This window comes from Pinus tabuliformis, chromosome J (assembly GCF_031772625.1).
Source record: "Pinus tabuliformis cultivar Carrire ecotype Pingquan chromosome J, CPIR1, whole genome shotgun sequence".
In the NCBI taxonomy this organism is placed as follows: Eukaryota; Viridiplantae; Streptophyta; class Pinopsida; order Pinales; family Pinaceae; genus Pinus; species Pinus tabuliformis.
This window is the reverse complement of record NC_142295.1, coordinates 254316024-254329527: the sequence shown is the minus strand read 5'-3', so window position 1 is coordinate 254329527 and position 13504 is coordinate 254316024. Positions and strand designations below refer to the sequence as shown.

Below are 13504 nucleotides of genomic sequence, written 5' to 3'. Positions count from 1 at the left end.
GGACCAAATTCTCGCATAAAGTCTCAAGTGGACATAGGGAAAGCACAAGATATAGGGGAAGCTCAGGACACCAAGAATACAACATAATCTAGTAGGAAGTCAGTCGAAAAGCAAGTCATGAGTGACCTAACTAAATATATCAGTTCCGAGATCAAAAGAACCAATCTAGAGTAGGAGTGGTACCAATTCAATAAGAAACTACAAGACACTCCTAAGACAACGGATGCCTGGGAAATAATGGAATATCACACTCCCCTATAAACTTGGAAGACTTCAGAGTCTGAGTCAATGGATGAGCAAGGGACAAGTTTGTAGCATACAGAAATCATTATGCATTGCCAACATCGGAAATTATCCTAAAGGTGACTAAAATTCCTTCTTTAGATGTGTTCTATTACCCACTACACAAGGTTGTAGTGATATGATAGAGGAAAAGAAGGAGGGTGGAAACACCCAAGATCCCGGCAGGGAATGAGCTGATGGACATAGTCTGGAATGATATCCCTTCCAGTCCTGCTGAAAATTTAACAAGACTGTTGCAGTTTACAAGGGTGTATGCTATAGCCAACATGGATAAGGCTAAGAAGGTATCTATTTTGTTAAGGAAGATGGAAGTGAAGATAGTGCAGCTCGATATATTAATAGATTAGCATGATATAGGGAGGCAGTGAAGGAACGAAGAGCGATCAGCTAGGGTTACAGAGAGTTGCAGAGGTAGTTTATAATGGAGGGCGGCAGAGGAGGGAGCTCTACTCCCTCTTACAAGGATGCTATAGCCATTAGAGATAAAACACCATTGGTGAATAGCAAATATTTTGCGGAGGAAAGGAAAAGGGATAATGAAAAGGAGACAAATGGGACCAAGATCAAGGAAAATAGTAGCACAAAGGACAAGGAGGAAGAAGAAAAAAGTCATGGAACAAGAGACAAAAAACTAAAGGGACCTTGCAGACCAAAAGCAGAGACCACTCCTAGAGTAATATTAAATGATCTTGCTCTGCAGGCACACAGGGAACACATGGGGACTTACATTATCATATGTAAATTCATGTGATTATGTCCCACTGAAAAAGATTTACAGATGTGGATCAAGTATCACTGGAAACCCAAAGGAAGCATTGACCTACATCCTCGGTCAAAGGGATTCTTCACAGTGCTTCTCTTAAACATCGAAGATAAAGACAAAATATTTGAAGGAGGACCCTAATTTTATGCAGCAACTGCTCTCTATATGTGGCCTTGGATGATGAACTTTGTTCCAGAGTGGGAGACTTTCACATCGATACAATTCTGGGTAAGGCTCTATTATCTACCTCTTGATTATTGGCAAACTGAATTGCTAGCTACCATTGGCAATAAACTAGGTCGTTTTGTCAAAGCTTCTGAAGCCACAAGAAGAGGGAAATATACCTCCTTTGCAAGGATATGTGTGGAAATGGATCTATCAGGAGCTCTTCTGGATGAAGTTATCCTGGAAGTTTTTTATGAGGAGTGGGTGCAGATAGTGGACTATGAGCATATCCTGTTCAGATGTCGTAGATGCCATGAACATGGACATTTGTTCAGAGACTACCCTCTCAGTAAAGTAGACAAAAAAAGTAAAACCAATACAATGAAGGACATAGAGAGCTTTCACAAAGTGGAAAGTAGAGGAAAAGGAGGGAAAAAACGTCCAAAGCAACAACACAACGTGGGGAAGAAGGTCAGTCAGAACAAGTTTCAAGTGCTGGAAGAGAATGAAGAAGTTACGAAAGGAAACCAATCTTAGAAGGAAAGTCCTAATGAAAAAGAGAAATTAGAAGACAACAACCAAACACAAGATATTGGTTATCAAAAAGAGACTATGATGAGTGGAACAGAATTGGATATGGACCAAGAAGTGACCCAAAGTGAAGATCATGAACTATAGGAAATTCTTGATAAGGAAAACCTAGATCTGGAGGGATTCTTGATGCAGGGAACCACAGGAGGAATATATTTATTGTCTCAAGAAGAATGCAACAGAATACAACAGTTGTTTTTATGGAAAACTCAGGAAATAAGGTTGGATAAAGGAAAAAACATTAACAAGTAGGAGCACAGAGGTGTGAAAACTATGAAATCAACTATAGGATTAGCTACTAGAAATCCAGGAAAGAAGAGGGGCAAGAAAAAGCATAATGAACTCCTGATGGAGTGTGTAAAGCAAATGATAGATTCGGGTAAGATGAAAGACCTAACCAGCTACTCCTTTGCAAATATTTAATTATGAACTTCATATCTTGGAATATCACAGGTCTAGGTAGTAAAAGAAAACAAAAAATGCTTAGTAATAGAATAAAACTAGCAACGCCAGATATAATCTTCATCCAGGAAACGAAATGCTCCATTCATAAATTAAAACAAATCCATATCAAATGGCTTAATAGATTTGAGTCTCTAGAAGTTAAAGAAGAGAACACAGCCGGATGCATTCTCACTCTTTGGAACCCCCAAAAAGTTAGTATAATGGATGCGGAGGCATCAAGAAATTGTTTATCGGTAATTATTCAACCAGTGGGGGTTTCAGATACCTTCCTGGTCACAAATGTTTATGGTCCTCAAAGAATAGATGATAAACTCATATTTCTAGACTCCCATGTGAATCTTAGGAGCATACATGAAGGAATACCTTGGGTCATGGGAGGAGATTTTAACATGATTAAATCTCTTTCGGGAAAAAAAGGAGGTACTAGATTGCTAAGAAAAGACTCCTTAGCATTGCAAACCTTCACAGATAATATGAAACTGGTTGACTCAGAAATGCACAATGGCATTTTTACTTGGAACAACAAAAGAGGAGGTGAGGCACAGGTCATCTCCAAGTTAGACAAATTTATGATCTCAGAGAAGATTATGCTCATAGATAGAGAAATAAAATCTAGAGCTCTCCCCTTTGGAGGCTCTGATCATTGACTGATTCAATTAGAAATCAAGGGGTTCGATTCTCCCAGGAATAGACCCTTCAAATTTGGGAATATCTGGCTCTCCCACCTAGATTTCATCAGCAACATTGAAAAATGGTGGTCCGAATATTTGCAGGTCTAGGGCACGAATATGTTCCTCCTACATAAAATACTGAAGCACGTTAAACTCAGACTCAAAGAATGGAACAAGAAGGATTTTGGTAACATTTTTGTGGACAAAAATTAGTGGAAACCAAACTACAGGAACTCAACCAGGCACTGATCATAGATGGTTTTGATAAAGTCAAAAGTGAGCAAGCTGACAAACACCATCAAGAATGGGAGAAATTATGCAAACAAGAGGAAATATTTTGGAGACAAAAGTCTAGAGTTAAATGGCTCAAAGAAGGTGAACATAATACTAGATTTTTCCATAGATCCGCCATGGCTAATACAGCTCACAATAGAATCTCTTCGATATTGAATGAGGATGGGGAGCTTCAGATTCTCATAAGAATATCGAAGCTTTGTTGGTATAGAATTTAAGATGCATCACTAAGGAAAAAAAATTAGAGAGAGAGCAATGCATCAAGGAAATTACAAGACATATCCCTAAGCTGGTGTGTAGAGAGGAAAATTTTAACCTGAATAGACCAATAACCGAAGAAGAAGTCAATTAGGTTCTCAAAGATATGCAGAATGGCAAAGCTCCAGGACTGGATGGTTTCAATGTATATTTTTTTAAGGCCTAATGGAATATTGTCAAACAGGATATTTTGAATGTTGTGGAGGATTCCAAAAGAAACACGACTATTTTGAAAGCCCTCAACACCTCCTTCATCTCCTTGATCCCCAAACAAGATTTAGCCCTGACTACTGATAAGTACAGACCCATTGCTTTATGTAATGTGGTATACAAAATTATATCCAAGGTATTGGCTAGCAGACTCAAACCTCTACTTCCTTCTCTAATTTCAGGGGAACAATCTAGGTATGTGGAAGGTAGACAAATCCTAAATGACATTATTCAAGCCCATGAGGTGGTCCACACGCTAACTAGCAAGAGCTAGGCTAGAATGATCATGCAATTGGATATTGCCAAAGCGTATGACAAGGTGAATTGGATTTATATCAAGAAGGTCCTTACTGCTTTTGGGTTCGATCACAAATGGGTTAGATGGGTTATGGCTCTGGTAACTTCTTCCAGCTTTTCGATTTTGGTAAATGGCTCGCCATCAGAGATCTTTAGTCCTTCTAGAGGCCTTAGGTAGGGAGACCCACTCTCTCCCTTTCTCTTTATTCTTATGATGGAGCGACTGGGTAGGTCCATTAATCAGGCCAAGGTCTTGGGCAAGATTAAGGGCCTTCAGTTAATTGAGAACAGTCAGGCACTGACTCACTAACAATTTGTGGATGACACCATGCTGCAAGGAATTCCCACTATCAAAGAAGCTTCAACTTACAACCAAATCCTGAATGACTTTGCCATGGCTACAGGTATGGAAGTTAATCTCTCTAAATCAAAAATATTCTTCTTAAATACTAGGATTGCAATTCAGAGAAATATCTCCAGCTTTGGGCTTTCAAAGGTATTCCCTCCCTTCAAAATATTTGGGAATTCCCCTCACAGCTAGACCAATGCACAAAAGTATTGGGGAACCGGTGCTCAATAAGGTGTAGGACAAATTCAAAAAATGGACTATCGGATCATTGAACATAGCTGGCAGGTTGGTTTTGACAAAGGTTGTTCTTCAATCGATCCCTGTTTTCATATTATCAGCCCTCCCAACTCCCAAAGGTGTCTTACAACAATTCAGGAATATGCAGAGAGACTTTCTTTGGGGCAAGGAGGAAACAAGGAAGAAATGGTCCCTTGTTTCTTGGGATAAAATTTGTAAACCCAAGAGCCACAGGGGTCTAGGCTTACATGATCAGGAGATTCTTAGTAAAGGTTTAGGAGCCAAGCTTTGGTGGTGATGGGTTAAAGAGTCAGAAGCTCAATGGGCTAAGTCCTAGAAAGAAAAATATGCAAGATCCTGGCAAACAAGTGACCTTATAAGAATGTTTGGAAACATAAAGGGCTCTTACATCTCGAATAAAGCCTAGGAAAACAGAAGCCTAGTACAAAAAAATAGTTTCTAGGAAATCAAAGCAGGACATCTAGCTCTCTTTTGGGAAGACAAATTGCAACAAGAACCAATGCTGTTAAGAGAGGACTTTATGAGCCTCAAGCAGGAAATAGATTCCCAAGGATTAAACAAAGTAAAGGATTTCTGGGATATTCCTCATAACTCGGGGAGGTGCAGAAGCTGGAGCAACATAGACTGCACAGATGACAACCCCATAAAAATAAAAGTAGAGGCACTCATGAGCATGTTAAAACAAAGGAAGATCTTGGTAACAGAGGAGCATGATCAGTTAAGATGGGGCCTCAATAAAGAAGGCACCTTTAATCTTAAGGAAGCAAAAAGAATTATCCTGGACCTAGATTCCTGTGTTTCGGATAAGTCCTGGCAACAACTTTGGAGTCATCAAGGGTGGATGAAGATCAAGATTTTCATGTGGTTGGTACATCATAAGAAAATCTTGACTTGGGACAATATTAGGAAAAGGGGTGTTATGGGGCCTTCTAGATGTCAACTATGTGAAGCTCAAGAGGAGACAATGGAGCATATTCTCAACAACTGCACTTACACCACCTGGTTGTGGGATTCTTTTGCCACCATTTTTCAATAGACAGATAGAGATAAAGGAAGTATCATTAATACCCTAAACAAGTGGAGAAGAAACTTTGTGGAGAATAAGCTCCTTAATTTGGCCTCAACCTTTACACCAAGCTTCATTATCGGGAATGTTTGGAAAGAAAGGAACAAAAGAATATTCAAGGCTGAAAAAAATACTCCCCTTCGCCTATTGGATTTGATCTTGAAATAGATTAAGGAAACAGTTAGCACCACTGTTTTCAATTACCCCAAGAATCCCCCCATAGAAACTGAGTTGAGAACTCTCAAGCAACTGGGAATACAAGAGATCATTCCCCAAGGACTAAATAGGAAGGAAATAGTATTGGAAATGGAAAAGGAGTTCTGGCATCCTCCATCGAAAGGTTATTTGAAATGAAACATTGATGGTGCTTCAAAATGCAACCCCAGAACAACTGGTTATGTAGGGGTGTTAAGAGATGAAGAAGGAAACATCATGTTCATCTTCCACTGCCATTTAGGTAAATCCACCAACAATATGGCTGAATTAATGGCATTGGAACAATGTCTAGAGATACTAAAACTAGAACATAACTCAAATGTGATTATAGAAGCAGATTCAGAGATCACCATAAACTTTATAAAGAGAATCAACTATGGAATAGCACCAGAGAAAGTCTCAAAACACTGGAGACTAATCCAAGTTTACCAAATAATTCAAAATCATCTCCAGAGACTTCGAACTGTTAGTTTCAACCATGTTTGACGAAAAGCCAATGAACTAGCGGATATATTGGCCAACCAAGGAGTGACTAATTTCGAATGCAAGATTGAGATGAAGTGGCAGGAGACACCTCAGAGTAGATTAAAAGATCTCTGCAATGAGCAAACAGTAGAGGACAGAGAAACTTTTAGACACCGGCCCAAAGTGAAAGGCATAGAATGAAGTTATCTCTGCAAGTTAGATCACAGTATTCCTATATGTATCTTGGATAAGGGCAAGAAAATATCAGTCTCAAAACTCCCTGGTGTATGTTGACCAATCTCCTCATTTTTTCAGATTGCAACACAGGGATCAAATTTCAGGCGGTCGCAGTCTCTGGTGCAAGTTCTGAAGTTAGCTTGAGCAGAAAGGGAGGTTAGATTTTTCCGACGGCGATAATTTACCTGCAATCTACTTGCGGAATGGAAAACCAGGCACAAAGTAGTTTCCAGGTGATCGCATGGCTCCTCAGTGGTAAGTGGTATTGGAGATTTGGAAGTGATTCCATTAGGCTTCCAACACGTGGCAGGGGGGTGGTAAGGAATACTGCCCTCAATCGCTCACTAAAGATCAGTCATCTTGGCAGCCCAATATTTCTCCAGGCCATTGGATATCGCTGAATGAATCGACAATCAGAAATGAACATGTTATTTTGTGGGGCCATGTCTTTTATCCATGAGTCTTATCAAGGTGTTTTTTCCCTCATCTGTTGGTTGGAATGCGACATAAGGACAGTGGCGACTGTTGTTGCTTTTCGGGGCAATGGCATGGGGGAGTTAGCAGAGTTTTCCATTTGGTTGGAGAATATTGTAGTCCAACTTCATGTATTATTGAAGAGGTTGGTAGTGAATGTTGTAGGGGTGAGGGTCATGTCTATGGTAAAATACCCTTGGTATTTCCTCAGTCCATGAAGATGAAAAGTTTTTTGTATATGTTGTAACATTATTTTTGGTTTATTGAAATAGAAGCATCGTCTCTTGCTTCATTAAAAAAATAAGATAGCGTAGCTCGAGCAACAACTGAAAATTAAACAAGAAAATGTGAACCAGCAAATATGTTGAAGAAATCGCTCAATTACAGAAGAATGTGGAAATGTTAAAGATAAGCCATGAAGTAGAAATTTTTGTGAAGGACATGCAAATTCAAGAATTACAAGAAGCCATGGAAAAATATTAAGATGTCCCTATTGTTTATGAATTCATGAAAGAGGCAGTAGAGCTAAATTCCCTTCTATTGAAACAACAAAAATTACCTTTTCAAAGAATGTCACATGTCAGTCCTTATCTGATCACCAGTGATCAGTTGATGGACAAGGTGATTAACCAGAGAACTGAATTTAATGATTTAAATACAAATATCTCTAAATTCATTGAATGGTAAGAAACTGAAGAAGGAAGGAGAGTTAATCTACCCCAGATTAAGGAGACACATAAGGAAATTCTGCTCATAGATTGGGATGCACAGATCAAACAGGTAGAGTTAGTTGTGGCAAGAGCGACAGGAGTGGAAAAGAAGATAGTAAAAGCAGTAAATTACACTTTTCACACTACCAACTTGATGAAAGAAGGTAATCCAAAGGCGCTTCTAGATTTAAATGACTTGGGTCAAAACTGGAAGGTAAAGGTGAAAACCTAAGGGGAAGCAATCACAAAGTTATGAATGACTAGCTGGGAGGCATATTGGCAATACCTTGTCAAGCCTCACAGCCAAATCATGATGCTCAATTGCTAACTCCATTCAAATCAAAGGATGTCACCAGCTCTCACAGATGATATCTTCACAGGACAGGTCAGAACACAGTTTGGGGCACCCCCTCAAGTGAAACTGATGTTCAATATATGTGATCTAATGGAGAAGCTAGCAGACAACAAGTCATCTTTATAACCTCTGCTCATCAAGTCAATTTTATTTTTAGATTTATTTCCTAGTTAGGAGGAAGGTTGTCTGAAACCTCCTCAAATTTTTGTATAATCTATTTTTGAACATTAGTTAGAATAGTGTTTATACCCTTCTCATGCATTTAGAGAAGGGTCTAGAATTTTATCAAAAACATTTGCAAAGAATACACTTCTGTAAGTTTGTGAATGCCTTGATGAAATTATGGAACATGGTCATTTATTTTAAATATCAGACTACTTTCCTTTGTTGATGCACTATTGTATACTTGGAGAATAATTTGATCTGAAGAAAGGAGTTGATCAATGTCATTAGTCAAATGAGCAGAACTTCACACATATGGTACTTTTATCCTGTATGAATACTTACATTTCTGTTTAATTAGTGATAACATTTCATTTTCATGAATTGTATATGGAATATGTTCTTTCTTTTATGCGTAATTACACTACTGTATGATTCCTAGCTGAAGGTGTTTATTTTCATATATAATCATCAAATATATGTGATATAGTTTATACATTTCTTTAACTAACTATTTAGTCAAAGAAATTATCTTTATACATTATCATCTCTGTTTAATGCATGAATGATCTTTATTATCACATGTTAAGCGTATATCTTTTTAGATCACATATCACACAGAATACCCGGGTGTATATTAGATTAAGTTAGCTAGAGATTTGCATGATAGAATAAACCATTTAGTTATCATTATTCTTACTGCAATCACTTGCAAACCACCCATTCTCATTTTAAAACCCACATTGGGAAACTGGTCCCATAATCCCCAATGGGAGCCACCACTTCAAACAGAAAAGGAGTTATCTTTAAGGTTCGAACTAGGTGGTTATACCCCATGTTGGAGCAGCAGAAATCTAAGGCTTCAAGACGACTTCACAATCTTTTTTGTTTCTAAGGCCTTTGGGCTTGCACACGCAATACCAACACCTGTTGGATTGAGAGAAGCCTTTTGAGAACCTGTTAGTGTTACATCCACTCCCCATTCATCCATATGGAAGTCAATGGCACATATAGAAGACACAACATCGATCTGAAACAAAGAAAGATGCACGCAATCATCTGCAGCTCCCCATTCCAAATATCATTAGATACAAGTGAACTTACTATTAAAAAAAATAGAGTGTTTTTTCTTATGATTATAGATATGAGTGTAGGTCAATTGTAGATTTCATAAATTTGATTGAAAACAATGAATTCAAATAGTTGAATTCACTTTTTTCTATTCTGTTTCTAAAATTTACAGTTGAGAGAAGGATGGCATAACTATATCCAGTTGTTCCTTTCTGTTAGATTTCTAGAATATTTTGGAATCTGCAATCAAGATAAGGATAATTTTCTAACCCTTAACTAATTATTCTTCTTCATAGAAAATGGATTTAGTAAGTGGCATTGTAAAATGCTAAATAAATACTCTTAAGCAATCAATCAAATCAACACCATTGGTCATACTCATTGAGCACCTTCCTTATATTTTACAAACTGTTTGTGACCCAAGTTGTATTATCATTGTGAACACAATAGATAGCCTTTACTTTGTGTTCCTTATCTACTTCAAGCTTTGCCATTAGTATACCAATATCCACCCGTGTCCCCCATTCACATTGTACAACATAAACATCAGAGTTGAGGTGCTTCAGTTGATCAATTCACAAAAGATTGAATTGGTCGATCTCAAAGAGATGATTTGACCCCATGGTGATTGTGTGCTTTTAGGAGCACTTTCTCAGGCACCACTACTTGGATAATTCCACAAATATATGTTAGATGATTGATACACCATGCATGTGGATTGAGCTAACACCAACGTGAAAGTCAAAATTATACAATATACATTACCACATCTAGTTAAATTGAAACTACCAAATAGTTTCCCGAATGAATTATTTCATAAATTAGCAGTTATTTTGACTCATTGTAACCATATGAGGGAAGCCACAGAAAGGAAAATTGATGAATCTAAATACAAACACACAACTTCATTAAGAGAAAAGAACAATTTGTGAGAGTGGGTTTAAAATTTTAATTTAATGCGCTGAGAGAATCCAATAGTTCTAGTAAACAAAAGTACAAAAGGTATGCCAAAAGTACGGGTTCTATCAAAATGTACTCTTTTTTAATCCTTGTCCTCTCATAAAGGTTGAGTTTCAAAATTTTCGATTTTCTATGGTGTATAATACATAATTATGAGCTAGCATCAAAAACCATTTTGACTACTCACATGGATTTAGCAAGGGCCATTTTAAATGGTGTGCTAATATTGAGAAGAAACCAATCACAACAATATAACCATACCCTTAACAAAACCATGATCAATATAAAGTTGAGAGTTATTAAAACCCTTGAGGTCACACAATCCCAAGTCGATTCCTTACTGGGAGTCGTGTATCTTGAGGGTTTTAATACCTCTAAGTTCTTTTTTGATAAAATACTAATACCTCTACACATATACTCTGGAGGGTAGATAATGATTTTTGAAAAGAGAAAAGTGGTATTTCCACTGAAAAGATGAGATATTTACCTTGAATTACTACATCTGGTTGATGGCTTTTCAGATTGGGAAGAAATTGAGTAAAAACAATAGAATGATATTATACATACATATAGAACCTTCAACGATGTAGAATCGAAAGAAGAAATATAGGGGGTGAATTTCTCAGTGGAAGAATCCAAAAACTCCCTACGAGGACACCTAACCAATTTTTTTTTGAAGAGAAAACAATGTGCACTTAAAAGTTCCCCTCTAATGAAGTTATATATAGAAGAAAGAAGAAATATAAGAGAAACATGCATTGAAGAAAATATAAAAAGAAGCAAGTTAGAGTCAAAACCTTGAGATGAGCATGATAATTCAGACAAGACTAGACATACCCATGATAGGAAATAAGAAAGGAGTGCCTAAGGTGGATTTGAATATTTTCTTTACATCTTCAAGTTTTTTTTGTAAGAGTTGGCACTGAAAGATTGTGGTAGCCATTGTTACTATTCATAGCCCGAAGAACAGGTTCCAGAATATTGAAATACCTTGTAACAAATAGATGATTTCTCCTTGGTCCATAGAAATGATCCATCTTTTACTTTGGATATTGAAATCCAAAAAATTGAGTATTTCATCCTGCAACTTCTTCCCAATGATTTTCCTATAATTCAAGAATAATTTAGTCATATATGTACTAGCCTCACCTCTAATGTGACCATAGGATATCAATTTATGTATGCATTCCACAACGGCTCTGATTAACCACATTTTTGTTGCATAAGTAAACATTATAGTAGGTCTACACAACCTATAACATGAACCATGAATCCTTAAGCTCGTAGATGTAACCCTCAAAAGTAGGGTTTTGAGAACCAGAGGCTTAATATTCTCATCTCCCAAATTGTGTTACTTACAGACTCATTCCATGAGATGAAATAGAAGCTTTCCCTTGGGTTCACCGGTCACATCACCCTCACCCCTAATGTGACTGTAGATTATCAATTTTTGTATGCAACATAGTGTGTGTTCCACCATTGTTAGGAAGCCTGAATCATAAGTGGAAATTAGGGGTTGTAGTATAATTTTTGCATCAATGAGGTTGAAGAAAATGAGTCCATAAACAACAAGGGTGATAAAAGGACTTTCCATCTACTTTTCATGTTACGTGGAAGGTGGTTGTGCAACTAAAATATTCTCTAACATAACCATGCATTCTTGGACAATATTGGAATGCTTGCACCATGAGGAATTCTTTATCAACCTTTCCAGGGAAGGGCTTATTACAGACCATAAATGATAATCCAAATATAGGGTGACCTAATATTCTAGTGATAGGGCACCATCATCCCGCTTATTCCTTTTATCATCTAGAGCAAGTTAAGACGAAATTGTTATTTTGTCTCAAACTAATGTCCTAAAACGCCCTATCATGTAGTAGTGTGAGCATTGTTTTTTTTTTGGGTAGGTAAGCACCCACAGGGGATTTGAACCAATGACCTATTACAAGGAGTGCCTTAATAGTGCACCCATTCATCGTCAATCCAAAGCCCCATGGCCGTAGTGTGAGCATTGTTATCTGATAAAGAAAGTGGAATTGTATTTCTTAGCCCAAAAGCTTTGAGTAAAAATAACTCAAACTTGATTTACTAAACACTGTCTTTTTTGGCTTACATGTTCGAGGACTTGAACTTAATAGATTTTGGAATATTCTAAAATTTGATAAACAAAAATATGTACGAAGTCATTTTTTTTAATTTAATAAAATTTCAAACTATTTTGAAAAGAAACTCAATTCTTTGAGACAGAATGTACTTAAAGATGCTTAATACATTAGCTTTAAACTTGTATGAAATTAATATTCTAGTTTGCACCTGGAAGATCCCTCTGATATGAGATTGATATGTGTATCTGTTTATATCTTTTAACATGGTTGTAATGGATATATAAAGGTATTGAAGGATTGTGGACTCACATTATCTACAATCCCAAATTCCAATCCTTTGATTTTCGAAAGGCATATTAAAGCCACAGGAGTAACAAATGCCATTTGGGAATTGTTCAAAATCGCTAAGTCGATTGATCCCACAATTTATTGGAAAAGCAAAGAGGAGAAAGACAAAATACCAAAAAATTCAATATGAGTTGTTGTTATTCTTTATTGATCACTCAATCTTGGATTGAATTAATTACAATGAACCCGGTGAAGGGTATTTAAACTTTTTCATCTAGTGACTCGGCCAAAATAACTTCACATCCACACACATTCGAAATTCGATTTTTCCCAAAATATACTTAACTCAAACTCACTTGAATATACTTGACTCGGTTAATAGAGTTTCCAAATTTAACCAACTATCACATAGAGGAGTAATTACAATTTCCAACACCCATCGTAGTTAACCAGATCAAGAACAAGATCACGTTTCTCACCTCCCAGTTATTGACAAAGACATGGAAGTAAGCTCTAATTTCTTTCATTCCCATATTATTTAAAGTCCTCACTAAGCATAGATGGATATTTATTTGCAAGAAGTTCTTGTCATAATGCATTCTATATTTATCGAGGAATGATTTTAGGTAATCATTTAATATTGAGCTTCTTCAACTCCTCCAACTCCTTAGATGAACACATAGATTTGGATTCCATCCATAAAGGAAAGAAGGATATCTTCCTTGATCTAATTCATCGTAGGCTTTCCTATTTTGACCTAGGTGGATG

The 13504-nt window shown here is 37.0% G+C and overlaps 1 pseudogene; it reads right to left on the bottom strand.

Moving 5' to 3' along the window:
* Window positions 1-11377, bottom strand: part of LOC149226732 (serine--glyoxylate aminotransferase-like) — a 33958-nt pseudogene extending 22581 nt beyond the window's left edge.
* Between the last annotated feature and the right edge of the window lie 2127 nt (window positions 11378-13504).